General features: G+C 41.1%; 1 protein-coding gene across 5 annotated transcripts in view; it reads right to left on the bottom strand.

The window, feature by feature from the left end:
* The window catches only part of ROR1 (receptor tyrosine kinase like orphan receptor 1), a 411,219-nt gene that overhangs the window by 74,128 nt on the left and 324,276 nt on the right, over window positions 1-12,815 (bottom strand). The window contains exon 1 of one of the 5 annotated variants that reach the window (XM_082687833.1): window positions 2,981-2,999. The exons of the other annotated variants lie outside the window; for them this stretch is intronic. The gene's annotated coding sequence lies outside the window, so the exon portion shown is untranslated. Of the gene's footprint in view, window positions 1-2,980; window positions 3,000-12,815 lie in introns of those variants that run through there. 5 annotated transcript variants of the gene reach the window in all.

Below are 12,815 nucleotides of genomic sequence, written 5' to 3'. Positions count from 1 at the left end.
TCAACTAGTTATCACTGCTTATGATAATTTTCACATTTGTGTAACTGCTTGACAGATGTGGTCGAGAGGGGCTGTGCCTTTCAACCAGACCTCAAGTTCAAACATGGGCTCTGCTTCTTACTGACCAGCTGTGCTCAAGCAAATGACATTACCTTTTCTGGGCCTCCCCTTCCTCATGGGTCAAATGGGAACAACATCTACTTGTAAAAGTTATTCTAAAACTTAAATGAGATAACGTATACTAAACACTTAATATAACACGCATGTAATAAACGGCAGCTCTGGGCGCCAGGGTGGCTCAGTGGGTTAAGCCTCTGCCTTCGACTCAGGTCATGATCTCAGGGTCCTGGGATCAAGCCTCATATTGGGCTCTCTGCTCAGCAGGGAGCCTGCTTCCTCCTCTCCCTCTGCCTGCCTCTCTGCCTACTTGTGACCTCTCTCTCTTTCTCAAAAAAATAAGTAAAATCCAAATAAATAAATAAATGAATGGCAGCGCTAGTCATCTTCTCACATGAGCATTTCAACAACCATGTGACAGCTGCATCATCCCCAATTCAGATGAGGAAAGGGAAGTTCATGAGGCAGCAATGACTTGTCACCTGCATGTTCCTCCTTAGTGGCAGGGCAGGGACTCTGGAGGGAGAGACTGACACACTGCAAAGCACAGGCACAAAGGTGTGAGGCAGGGGAAAAAAAAAAAAAAAGCTAGAAAATAGAAGAAAAGCAGGTGTCACAAAGGACCGTACCATGGGCCAAGAACTGATTATCTGTGTGGGGCCAAGACTTGTAGGACTCGTATTGATGATTTTCCTTCTTTACTCATCAGCATTGTCCTTGCGAATCCCAACATACATGGCTTTAAGTAAAAATAATTACATGAAGATTGGGACGCCTGGGTGGCTCAGTAGGTTAAGCCGCTGCCTTCAGCTCAGGTCATGATCCCGGGATCCTGGGATCGAGCCCTGCATCGGGCTCCTTGCTCAGCAGGGAGCCTGCCTCTCTCTCCACCTCTGCCTGCCTCTCTGCCTGCTTGTGTGCTTTCTCCCTCTTTCTTTCTGACAAATAAATAAATAAAATCTTTAAATAAAATTAAAAAAATAATTACAAGAAGAGATGGAAAACTACTCTCAGGAAGATAGCTGGGTGTAGTCCAGATAACCAGCTACAAGGGACAGGGTGTGCAAATGGACACTGGCTCTTGCATTTACTAGTTGTAGGATCTTGAGTAAGTTCCCACCCTCTGCTGAGCCTCAGCTTCTTCATCTTCAACATGCAATTCACAAGACTGAGGGGTTTGTAAGGAAGGCCATAAGGAAGTCTACAGGATAACATCGATAAGTAGCCTAGTTCCGCCACTGATGTTTTGTGTTGGCTCGTTCTCTGCTGTGGAGGGCTGTGCTGTGCATCGCAGGGTCTGTTAGGCAGGATCCCTGGTCTCTACCTGCTAGATGCCCACAGTGTCCCTGCAGCTGTCATAACCAAAAATGTCTCTAGACATTGTTAAGTGTCCTCTGGGGGGACAAATTCACCTCTGCTTGAGAACCACTGTCCTAGTCCAATGCCTGGCACATAATGGGTGCTCAATACATGTTCTTCCTTCCCCTCTTTATAGCTGAAACTTAATTTTCTGGTGAGGTAAGATCCAACTAATTTTGAGTCTGTGTTAATTCAAATATTGGCAGGACTAAAGCCCATATTTTCAGTAATACGGGAAAAATTAGCAGTATACACAATAATCCAGAAGACAAAGATTCACTTATGCAAACATACTATTTATAAAAGCACTCATGTGAAAGTCATTTTACATTCAATTAGTGTAGCAAGTAAAAATAATTCTTAAACATTTATCAAAGCCTTGAAAAATGCATTGACTGCCAATCATTTTTAAGCAGACTTAATTTGATAGCTACACTTAAAAAGTGTTGAAATGGCAATTATATTTTTAAAAACCCCAGCAATCTCTGATTTTGCCCCCTAATGCAGGTTAACTTTGCCTTTAAAAAGTTACTTTTTTTTTTTTTAAAAACTGAAGTATAATTAACATCCAGTGTTATATTAGTTTCGGTGTGTAATATGATTCAATAATTCTACGTATTACTCAGTGTTCATCACAGTAAGTATTGCCACCATCTGTCACCAAACATTATTACCATCTTACTGACTATATCCCTAAGCTGTACTTTTCATCTCCACAAATTATTTCGTAGCTGAAGTTTGTACCTCTTAATCCCCTTTATCTACTTTACCTATGCCCCCACCCACTTCCCCTCTGGCAACCACGAGTTTGTTCTCTATAGTTAAGAGCTGTCTTTTGGTCTTTTTTCTTTGTCCATTTGTTTTGTTTATTAAATTCCACATGTGACTGAAATCATATAGTATTTACCCTTCTCTGTCTGGCTCATTACCTATAGCATTACACCCGTTAGGTCTATTCACGTGGTTGCAAATGGAAGATCTCATTCTTTTTTACGGCTGAGTAATATTACATTATACAAATAGACCACATCCTCTCTATCTACTCATCCACTGATGGACACTTGGGTTGCTACTGTATCTTGGCTGTTGTAAATAATGCTGTTATAAACACAAGAGTACATGTGTCTTTGAGTTAGTGTTTGAATGAAACTGGACCACGTTCTTATACCACACATAAAACAAACTCAAACAAATTAAAGACCAAAGTGTGAAACCTGAAACCATAAAACACCTAGACAAAAACATAAGCAAAATTTCTCTTACATTGACAAATGTCATTATCCAATAAGGGGTTAATAGCCAACTATATAAAGAACTTACACAACTCAACACAATCTCGCCCCAATAATCCCATGATTATTATCCCAGAAACATGGACAGACATTTCTCTAGTGAAGACATACAGATGGTTTCTGGTTATTTCAGAAAACACGAACAGACATTTCTCCAAAGAAGACATCCAGATGGCTAACAGACACATGAAAAGATGCTCAACATCACTCACCATCAGGGAAATGCCAATCGAAACTACAATGAGAATCACCTCACACCTGTTAAAATAGCTAAAATAAAAAAGACAAGAAATAACAAGTTTTGGCAAGGATGTGGAGAAAAGGGAACTCTTGTACACTGCTGGTGGGAATGTAAGTTGGTACAGCCATTGTGGAAAACAATATGGAAGTTCCTCAAAAAACTAAAAATAGACATAACATATGATCCGATTATACCAGTGCTGAGTATTTACCCAAAGAAAACAAAGCACCAACTTTCCCTTTTTTAATAAGCAAAGGGGTGCCTGGCTGGCTCAGTCAGCGGAGTGTGGGACTCTTGATCTAGGGGCTGTGAGTTCGAGCCCCATGTTGGGTGTCGAGATTACGTGAAAACAAAACCTTCAAAAAAAATAAGCAGGTTAATGAGGCTTTGTTTCACTCACATATCTAAAGTGGAGGACAGGGGTGCCTGGGTGGCTCAGTTGTTAAGTGTCTGCCTTTGGCTCAGGTCATGATCCCGAAGTCCTGGGATTGAGCCCCACATCGGGCTCCCTGCTCAGCGGGAAGCCTGCTTCTCCCTCTCCCACTCCCCCTGTTTGTGTTCCCTCTCTCACTGTATCTCTCTCTGTCAAATAAATAAGTAAAATCTTTAAAAGAAAAAAAAAAGTGAAAGATATTTTATAACTGCTGCACTGAGGTTTTCTACCCTCTAACTTTTTAAGCAGGAAATTCTTTTATATGGCTAACCTAACATCTTCCTGCTGCCTATTTAGCCTGTTTTCCATTGTTCAAGCTTCAGTGGAAAACGAGACCAGCTGTTCGTCAGAAGAGCTTCATTCTCTTACTCTTGGAGACTGTGAGTAGCATCAGGCCTGGTCTGGGACTTCCTCTTCTGGACCAGTGGTTCTCAGTAGGAGGCAGGTTTGTACCACAGGGATGTCTGGCCATGGCTGAAGACATTTTTGGGTTTTGTTGCCACTGGGGACTAAAGAGCTATTGGCATCCAGTGAGCAGAGGTCACAGATATTGCTAAACATCCTACAATGCACCAGACAGCCCTCTACAACAAAGAATTATCCAGCTCCAAATGTCAGCAGTGTCAAGATTGAGAAATCCTGTTCTAGACCTTGGCTCTGAATGATTTTAGCAAATGAACAATGAGGAAACTGTCTTTAAAAACAAAAAACAAAAAACACCAAAGTCAATTAAATCCTGCTTGTCTGGCTTTGAGATACATGTTGCCTTCTTCAGGAAGCTTTCCTTGTCTGACATCTGGGGAGGTCCTCTCTGGACACCACAGGCCTTTGTGCCTGCCCCCATCGTAGCATTTTATGATACCAGCATAAAGCTGGCTCATGGTGGATGTGTAATAAAAGACAGCTGAGCAAATGTACAGCTATGGCACCCAACAATGAGTACCTGAACACTTAGGGCTCCTGGGGTTCCCGTGACCTCCCTCTCTAGACATGTCCCATGTATCCTCTGAGGGCCTCTGAGGGACTGCTCTTGGTGACAAGAAGGGAGAGGGGGTGAGAAGGAGCAGGGTTTGCTTGCCTCACTCTTCCCTGTCTACACCTGGAGCTGGAGTTTATTTTCCTTCTCTGCCTCACAGTGACAGGAATATAGATTTGGTTCCATTTAACATTTCGCTTAATCATCTGAAATGTAAAAACTGAACAAACAGATCTGATTCCACACTTTTCACACTCCTTCTTGTGGTGCTGCTAAGTAGAGCTGTTCAAACAAACAGGAGAAATGTGGAGGTCAGGATTCTGCTACCTGTAGTAGGTTAGCTGTCCATGCTTCAGTCTCCCATTCTCCCCAGACCTACTATGTGCGTCCTGAGAGCAAGGCGTTCTTTCCCTCATTGACTGAACACAAAGGTGCTATGGTTATTAATGGGCACCAGCTCTTAATGGCAGCCAATAACTATTGAGGATTCCAACACGTTGATAAGATAATCACAGTCGATCTTAAAGCTGCACTCAGTCAGTTGCTAAGATTCTTTGCTCTTCCTAGATCATGCCAAGCTTGCTTCCATCAGGAAGCTTTCACACTGACTCTCTCTCCTTTGTCTGGAACACAGTTCTTTCCGACAGACTCCCTCACTTCATGTAAACATTTACTCAGATGTTACCGTATCAGAAAGGCCTCCCCTAACCAATCTGAGGAAGGTAGCCGCCCTCTCCCCTATCACCTCATTTGCTCTTGTTCCACTTCCTCTTCTTCTTAAGCAGTCATTCCTTTCTGGTGTCTTTGGGTTTCCCCTCAAGAATATAAGCTCCGCAAGAGAGCAGAATCTCCGCCTTTTTCTCCCACTGTAGAACCTCATCTCCTAAAATGGTAGCTGGCTTGTAGTAAGTGCTCAGTAAGTATCTGTGGATCACATGAACGTCTCAGGGCCAAACTTGGTCAGGAACTTGTACATGACCACCTCTATCCTTCCCCCTGGCCATGAGCATGTGATGGGTTACTGAGTGTTTGTGTTAATTCTCCCTCTCTTAATCAATTTCACATGTTCACATCTAGTCATTACTTAGCTTTTACCAAAACAGCCTAACTAAAGGCTCCTGAAGATTCCTTAGCAATGAGACCAGATCATGGTGAGCAGAGACCTCCTGTTCTCCCATGGCACTGTCACCTTCTCCATGCCCTCAAATACAGAGTCCCTTAAAATCTCAGTTTTCAGGTCTTTATTGTCTTCTAGGCATAAGTTAAAACTCTTTCCCAGTTTACTTCATGCATTCAGAACAGTAAAGTATTTTATAGAACCATCATAGGAGGTAAAAATAAAGGAGAACTCCTATTTGTAAAACTGTAAGATACTCTCATGGTTTCATCTATAACCCTAAACCTTTCTTTTTTTCCAAAACCTTTTCATTTTCTTAAAAGAATTCACCATGTGTGGGCATCCAGCTTGTAAAAATAAATACAGTGACTAGTTTTCCTAAATACTGTGGCCTAATTGTCGAGTGTTCCTGAAAAGACTTGTCTCCTGAGATGTGGCAATCTTCTGGAGCAATCTATTCCATAGTCCAGGCACAAGAGAGGGCACCAACCTGGGGTGGATTATAGGTTCCAGAATGTCTGGATTTTGAATCAGGACTAACTCTGGACTCCACAGAGTTAGATGTTTTCTTTTGGACACCTGATCACTAGTATGCACTATACCCTTAAAACGGATTTGTTCTGACTCAGATATGTACATATTGGTCTGATCAGTTGAGGGCATGTAACTAGCAGGGGTTTTGATATTTTCCCAGCTTAATTTTATAACTTTACTTAAATACAGAATGAACGTTGGGAGCATTTATTTATGGAAATTAAGTGAGATGACATGAAATCATTGGAGATCAATTACCTATAAATCAAGGTTTCAGCATTAATATTTGGGGATGTTATTGATAAACATTTTTTAAAAACCACCACATCAAAAGATTCAATTTAATTCAATTTAGCTTGACATACAATTCTTAAATATCTACATGGTAATATTTTTAAAATTAGAAAAATTTTTTTCTAATTTTTAAATTTGTTTCCAACAAAACCCCCACAAATATAGTTTAGTAAAATGAACATGTGTTCCTTGAAATGTTACGAATAAGTATTAATTACATTTATTTCAGGGGAAAAAATATCTGTCAATATGCAAACTTTAGAATATTGGACCAGACAACTAATCTGCTGTCATTATTTCTGTTTTTTGTTTGTTTGTTTGTTTTGTTTTGTTTTTACAACTAACTGGAAAATAGAAACACTTTGTTTTTGCTTTTACAGTTTTCAGTTAGAATGCAGAATGTTCCTTCAGCGGCCTCTGATTAGTTCAGATGCTCAAATGAGTTTTGCCATCCTTGTCACGCTACATTAAGGACTGCCATAGCAAGGGGTGTTGACAGAGCACTTCGAAGCTACTAATGTTTACCGAGGGCTGCTTATGGGCCAAGTACTGTGCTTGACGACAAACCAAGGATACTGGGGTTTAAGGCAGATCTAACATGGCAATTTGTGGAGCTTTGGCAAGACTCTTACCATTCTGGCCTTCGGTTTTCTCATCCTTGAGGTGGAGGCAGGATACTCTGCCTGCCTCAGAGCTGTTTGTTGTTAACAGGCACTGTGAACGGAACATAGCTTGGTGCTAGAGGGATGCTCTGATAGGCAAGATTCCCCGCTCCCTCCTCAGCTGACTCACCGTATAATTCCAGAAGGGTATAAGCCTCACTTCCTGACGTATCTACTGCCCTGGAGCCCTCCAGTAAACTTTTCTTGATTAAGTGGGTAATATACGTGAAAGAGCTTGACAAATGGTAAAACATGCAAGATTCCGTTATTTTTATTTATAACATCAACTCTCTTCTGTAGTTTGTTTCGTTCATAGCCCTAATATTTATTTCTCAGAGTTATGGGGGAGATGACTTATTTATTACTAGGAGAAAATTATTTCAGGCTGACAAAACCCTGAAGTAGGAAAGGGTCTGCTTTAGCTCTGTAACAGTACTACAAAGCAGTGAGTTTCTGCAAAGGAGGCTGAGGAACCTCCATGAGCAGACCTCAGGCTAAGAGAAGGCTTAGAACTATCCCTTTTCTATTTAACCCTGAGAGAGTGCCGCACTTGGGTTGCTCACCTTGTACCATCAGACCCCCTTCTTCTGCCATTTCAGAGGCTGTTTGGGAGGACACCATGACTGAGGGCAATGAGCTGGCAGGGGGCACTGGTCTCTGGGCAGGGGCACAGCACAACTAAAAACCCAAATGCTTATGATGCTGTTCTTCCTCCCTGACCACAACTGTCTGGTTCCCACACAGTGCGTGCCCTCGGGTCCTGTCCATCGTGGCTGTCATTTAATTTCATTACTGCCCTCTGTCTCCCCGTCCCCATTACCTGGAACAAATCTGAAAGGGCTTAAATTTGCCTAGAACCAGAGAAATATTGCTTTGTGACAAGCACATGACCCAGGGGTGAGGGTTAACTGTACGAGAGAACGAGGCAAAAGGTAAGCCTTACAGACGAGTAGCAACTGTGCGTAGATTAACGGAGAATGGGGCCCTTGGCAAAAATGTATTCATCAAGGAGCAGTTAGTAATGCAGCTACTGCCAGTCCTCCGCAACGCACACGCTTCAAACTGCCCACCACAGCTCGGCCTCGGGACTTTACAGAGCTTAGAGAAGCCGAGAGTGGGTTTGGAGAACACAGGCAGTGGGTTTGGAAGTCTGGTTTCTAGCACTTGACTCTGCCTCAACCAGCTGCAGAGATGTAGACAATCTATGTCATTTCTCTTTTTATTTATTTATCTTTTCCCATGGCAAAATGAGATGGATCATACCCAGAACAGAATGACTTTGTTCTAGGTAAAGCATTGTTTTCAGACATGAAACTATATATATACACACGAATACTATTTTGAAAAATGCATAAATACAAATCTACTTGTGATAGGCAGGACAGTGGTCCCCAAAGGTGTTCATGTCCCAATTCCCAGTACATGTTAGGTTACATGGCAAAGGGGGAATTAAGGTTGCATATATAATTAAAATCAGTAATCAACAGACCTTGAAATAAAGAGATTATCCTGGATTAACTGGGTCCAATGTAATCACAAGCATTCTTTAAATAGGGAAGAAGTGGCAGAAAAGTCAGTGTATGATGCAGTGCTGAGAAAGATTCTACTGGCTCTTGTTGGGTTTGAAGATGCAAGGGGCCATGAGCCAAGGAAGGCAGGCAGTCTCCAAAGGCTGAAAATGCAAAGACACGCATTCTCCCTTAGAGCTGATAGAAGGAACCTTGATTTTAGCTCAGTGAGACCCAATTTGGACTTCTGACCTCCAAATCTGTTAAGATAACAAATCTGTGTTGGTTTAAGCCATTGAGTTTGTGGTAAATTTGTTGTAGCAGCAATTAGAGAACTAATTTCACAAATTAGAAAGCTAAAGCCTTACTCAAGTGTATTGATCTAATTGTACTGTCCAACTGTATTGCCGTCATCATTGTTGACCTTGTTGTTATTGGCATTGTTATCATCCCTGAGATCATCTCCTCCATCATCATCATCATCCTCATCCAGGCTTTATTTCAAATATTCGCCCGGGAATGAGATTTCTAGTGACATATAATTTTGCCAAAATTCTCAGAAACCAAACCAGGTGGCTATCTCATGGAGTGGGTCAAAGAGGGATTTTGTCTTTACAAATGCTATCATATTTTCTCTAGGCCGACACTGATAGCATCGTTCACATTATTTATTTATTTTATAAACCCTTTGTTCCTAATACAAAAGTACACTTCAGAATGAATTGATTTTAGCCCATTATTTTTTAAGAGGTTTATTTGGAATATCTTTTTTTAATGTAGCTAAGAGATCTAAGTACTAATCTTGGCTCTATCAATTAATTATTAGCTGTAAAATTTACAACATTTCACTTCACTTCTTTGGCCCAGTTTCTCTTTGTGTAAAACACTGACAATTAACCTAGATAACTCCTTCTTAGAGCCCCTCTAGTTTTAAGAATGTTGATTTTAAATACTTATTTTATATAATGTGAGACCAAGACCTAAGGGAATTAGGTTCTGTGTCTAATTTCTAGTCATTTTGACTTTTGGGGGGAGAAGCTCTTAAAATCAAAGAACAATATACATACATAAATGAGTACAACTCATAAATGCAGAGCTTAGTGAATTTTTACGAAGTAAACACACCCATGTAACTACCATCTAAACAGATCTAGAACACGACAGCCTCCAGCAACTTCCCTTGTGACCCTGTTGGGTTATTCCTCCCAAAGGTAACCATTATTCTCACTTCTATCATCTTACGTTAGTTTTTCATCTTTTTGGATTTTATAGCAACTCAATTATATAATTTGTACTCCCTTGCACTTGGCTTCTTTCTTCCAATATGTTTGTGGGTTTCATCCATGTTGTTGCCTAGAGCTGTTATTCATTACTTTTGGTTGCTGTGCAGTATTTCACTTTTCATTGCTATTCAATATGCTATGACTATATAATACCATCATTTATTTATTCTATTGTTGATGAAAATTTGGGCTATTTCCATCTGGAAACTATGATAACTTAGATTTTGCTCCTCAAATTAATCTGTTTGTGAAACATAAAGCACTTCATTCTACTTAATTTCAGCTTTGCATTCGTAGCTTATTTATTTTGGACATACATATTTTACATTTTCTGTCCAGTGGGGAGAACTCTAAGAGACAAAGTCAACGGGGCACAGCAGATCGACTTTCTCTGGATAGCGTATCTGTGTGAAAAGAGACTTTACAGAGTTCCTTGTTTCTGTATAAACAAAGAGGAATAAAATAGCTCATTGCCAAGGCCTCTAATAACGGTAGCATTGTACGGTTTGCACAAACAATAAGCATGCCTGCCACAGGAAGGCAGTCTGAAGTCACCTGAAGAATCCTCAGATCTCTGGACTTGATATATTCAGCAGGACTGTTTTGTTAGCAAGTAACAGAAACCAAAGTTTAAGAAAGGAAAGGCAGACTGTATTATGTAGTTAGACGGGTGTCCCATTGAACTGAAGGACAGAAAACAGAACCAAGATGGATGCCATCACAGGATGTCCCTCCATTTCTATCTTTGGTTCTCTTTTCATTGTTCAATCTATATGGTGAGTAAGCCTCTTGATTTTACATGTTGATTCTCTCTTGGTCCTCATTTCTACCTTGGTCCATTCAAGACCTGATGAATCAAACACTAAAATCACGGCTTTATGAGACTGACGCGCTACCTACTGCGCTAACGAGGCACCTAAAATCACGGCTTTAGAGGCCCCTGTTTCTAGATGGGGTAAGGTCGGGGAGTGACGGGGAATGGTCTCTTAAGAAGGGGTGTTGTTCTTAAGAAGGGGTGTTGTTGGTTGAGGTTTGGGAACACACCCTTCGAGGTGTTCATAATAGACACAGAAACTCTGAAGAGGGGTGATCTACAGGAGTTATTTAAGAAGAGTTACAAAGTATCTCAGGAGATATGAGTCAGACTTTACTACCTGAGCTTGTCATGTTAAGACAAGGCTTTATTCATGACATACATTATTTTGCAGTGTTTCTCCTGGGGTAAAATAAGAACAGCTTTTTTTTTTAAATTTTTAATTTTTTATAAACATATAATATATTTTTATCCCCAGGGATAAAGGTCTGTGAATCGCCAGGAAGAACAGCTTTTACAATCAGATAAAACTAGCTTTCAATCCAAGTTCAGCCACTTCTGGCTGAGTTTCACTGAACACTTTACTTAACCTCTCTTTGTCCACATTCCCCATCTATAAAATGATAATACTAGGGGCGCCTGGGTGGCTCAGTGGATTAAGTCTCTGCCTTGGGCTCAGGTCATGGTCTCAGGATCCTGGGATCGAGCCCCACATAGGGCTCTCTGCTCAGCAGGAGCCCGTTTCCCCTTCTCTCTCTCTGCCTGCTTCTCTGCCTACTTGTGATTTCTGTCTGTCAAATAAATAAATAAAATCTTAAAAAAAATGATAATACTAATATTGCCCTCTTCACAAAGTTGCTCTGAGAATAAAGACAGATATCAAGGTATCAACCACACTGCCTAGTATTTAATTGTTTGTCCTGCTCTTTTCGACTATTTAAAGGTGAGGTTCACAGTAGATTAGAGGTAGGGGTGGGAAGGATGGAAAGATGGAAGGGGGATATTCAATTAGAATCAGAAACCCTACAATATGATAATGACATGACTAGCTGTGGAGGCCTTAGGCAAGTCACCAAAACTCACTGTGTCTCACTTTCCTGACTAACAGACAAGAAGGGCTCAGGGGAGGACAATACAGTGGATTTATAATCATTTCTAGGACTCACAGGGTTCCTCGTGATGCTTAGGTGTTGCTGGGTGTGCGTGAGGGAGAACAGCAAGTGTAGCGCTATTGGGTAAAATTCTCCTACCTCCCCTTCTTCTTTCATCGGTTTCATAAATTTCGATTTTGCATGAGATATGTTTTACGGGGGGAAAGTATGCTGCTGAAAAAAATTAGAAAGCATCTTGAAAACGCCAGATGACATACCCTCTCGTCTTTCCTGCTCTAAACCACAAAGCTCTGCTAACTGCTTTCCATTGTTGGAGCCGAGCTACCTCTAGGGCCAGAAGCAACCTGGACATTCTCAGCAACCCATTAAGTCCACTATCTTGGGATAGCAGGGAAAACAAACCTTACAAAGAGCTGTGGCTAAAACAGAGAGAGGGAGACTCCTCCAACTTGTCCAGAAGACAAACCAAACAGAACCTTCTCAAAAGACGTGACTAATGCAACATAGGAAATATCAGTAGGACCATAAGGATGTCTTTTTCAAAGTGGTTGAGCAGCCTAGGCTTTGCCTTGATTATGGCTTATGACTTCTCAGCTAACAGCCCAAAGCTGTTCTACATGGTCATCCCTAAGCAAAACAGTTGGCCCTGTGTGGCAACTGTGAAAACATGTATGTCCTTCTTAAGCCCCCCATTGACAGACATGTTTAAATAGGACATATTCACAAGGGGATAACAGGGCTAGCTTGGGCATTTTGTGGTGTGTTGAGCCAGGTCAGAAGCTGGATGAAAACGAGATGACTCTCGTAATAAGAAAATTTTTCTTAGAGCAGCAAGTGCAAGAGAAAGAAAATCTCCATTCTTTCTGTAGAAGAAGATCATAAACAGATAATGTATATGTTGAAAGCAGATAAGCCAAAAGCACCTTAAGGATAATCTAGTCCAGTGGTTTTCTACCTTTTTTGGAATAGAATTTCTAGCAGAAGCTCAAGAGTGATTGTTTAACAAGAACACTTATTCTGGTTGAAGGGGGGATGGGGGGATTAGCCCTGCTTGTTCCGTACAAACTCACCTC

This window comes from Mustela nivalis, assembly GCF_964662115.1.
Source record: "Mustela nivalis genome assembly, chromosome: 10".
In the NCBI taxonomy this organism is placed as follows: domain Eukaryota; kingdom Metazoa; phylum Chordata; class Mammalia; order Carnivora; family Mustelidae; genus Mustela; species Mustela nivalis.
The sequence above is the reverse complement of the archived record's forward strand: the minus strand, read 5'-3'. Positions and strand labels throughout refer to the sequence as shown.